Genomic DNA, 2298 nt, shown 5'->3' on the forward strand with positions numbered 1-2298 from the left:
GTTTGGGGGGGGGGGGGATTTTTACCCTAGTAAGAAGTTCAAACACTTGAGACTTGTCCTGCCATGAAGAATCAGGGTCAAGTAGGCAACTTAAGCACAGCCCACTTCAGGCCCAAGGTGCTGGCAGCAGAGTTAAGCCTGACAGTAAGTGAACTGTAGTAAAATATGTGAGATTGAAAGGGCCATTTGATTCCATGAGGGGGAAAAGAAGACAGAGGAGCCTGTAGGAAGAGCATGAAGGTGGCTTAAGATGAATATGAGAGTGAGCTACAGTGATGGGCTAGGCAGCCGGCCCCTGTCCCTGAAACATCTCATGTTCTTTTGCTGACACCTGAAGTTTTGCTGATAAAGTGCTGACTTTGTCCATTCGCCTGGCAAATGTACTCATTGCCTCTGGCATACCCCCCACCCTGCACTGCGTCAGAGCAGAGAGGAGAACTACTGCTTGTTTCCTTTGATCTCTGGTCTGCTCTCCCTGAGTCTCGCCCTTTGTTTTCAGTGCAGTTTTGATTGTGCCTCTGGCTTTTGCTCCAGCATAGCAGCATTATCAGCCTGATCCTTCTGAGGGAGTGAAGAGAGAGGCAGAGAGAATTACAGTATAGCACTGCTGGGATAGGAAAGACTGAATGGTCCCCCTTCCATGCAAATGGGGCCATTAAATCACATGGGGGTATCTCAATGTGGCAAGGGCTGGAGTAACTAGTCTCTTATTCCCATTAGGAGGAACCTGCTGGAGACTCAAAGAGGACCAGTGAGCATCATCTTCTCCAGATCAAGCATTAGGATTTAGGCAATTTAACTGACTCTGCACAGCTGTTCACACACAAACTTACTCAGGAGCATGCACTCTCCCCAGAGGAGCATAGTTTGTGGGCAGCTACAGGGTCATATACCCGTGCCCACAACTGCACTTGTCTATCAGACTCTCAGACACACAGGGGCAGACTTTCAAGAGGTCTCACGGCATCTCAAAGGCTCAGGGACTCTGCACTCACAGTCAAGGCCAAATTTTCAAGCAAACAGAGCAGCCACAGGGCACCTAGCCTGCTGAGCCTGTTTGAAAGCAATACACAGCCTCATATGATGGCATTTTCAAAAGCACCCTAATGAGGCTGGATCACAAAACCCAGGCAGACTTTCAAGCCGATTTGTGCTTCAAAGTGCTTTTGGGGAACCCTCTCTTGGAGAACAGGATCTGAGTTGATCTGAAAAATTTGGCCCTTAAAGCCTGTTAGACGTACATTAATGCATATGTGCAATCACACAAGCGCAGTTCCATACATGTACAATAGCAACAGTTGGGGCACTTAGGACACAGTGACATCTGTAATTCTCAGAGCACTTTATAGAAGAAGGCTAGTAGTGTTATGGCCACTAAACTGATTGGGAATGAGGTATAGGGAGGTTCATTTAAATCATTTGATTATGCAGCAGTTCAGTGTTGGAGCTGAGAGGACAGACCACTAGTTGATCCTGAGATTCCTGGTCCTGTGTTCTACTGAAGCCAGTGCTGCCCTTGCAATCAAATATGTTCTCCTCTACCCAGTTGTGCTCAAAGGCCCATTGTCATGTGCTCCCCTGCTCCCACAGAGACTGCTAAACAAACACCCATTTTTCTTTCTCCCTCTCACATGCACGTATACACTCACTGGCTAAGTCACCCACGTTGCAGCCACATGCCCTAGCCTGTGGACTCCTTAATATGGGAGACTGGCTCTTTAACTGCAGAGATGACTGATAGAAACGAAGGCAACTCTGAAGTCAGTAAAGCGTAAAATTAGCATTAGTGTGAAAATGACACCATTGCCTCATCTTGAATGCAGAGCAACAAGCAAAAAGCAGCGCATTGGCATTTGCCTTCCCTACCTATGTGAAACGATCGCACCGCACAGTGCACCAGCATGCCAGCTTCCTCCACTGCTGGGCCAGGAACCTAGAGGCAGCTGCCAGAAACGATCCAGGGAGTCAGTCACGGCAAGGGCTGGAAATGGGGGAGTTGTGAACCAGCTGCTGTTTTTCCATCTCTGGACTTCAGGTGAAACAGATTCAGTCGGTCACTTGAGATCAGGCTCCTCTCAAATGCCACAAGTACAACATATAGCTACTGTGCTGATTCCCGCAGTGTCTTTAGAGCAGAGAAATGCAGCAGTAACCAGAGCTAGGTCAGAGGGAGGAATTTTGCACTTTGAGGGTGTCTCTGAGGGCAGACTGTCTGGCATGCAGTCCAGGATTCATATCTTCACCTCCTCCAGACCCTTAACTAGCTTCATCCATAGTTAATGCTGACCCCCCCCCCCC

Source organism: Gavialis gangeticus, unplaced genomic scaffold (genome assembly GCF_001723915.1).
Source record: "Gavialis gangeticus isolate Ggan-Ray unplaced genomic scaffold, GavGan_comp1, whole genome shotgun sequence".
Taxonomy (NCBI): Eukaryota; Metazoa; Chordata; order Crocodylia; family Gavialidae; genus Gavialis; species Gavialis gangeticus.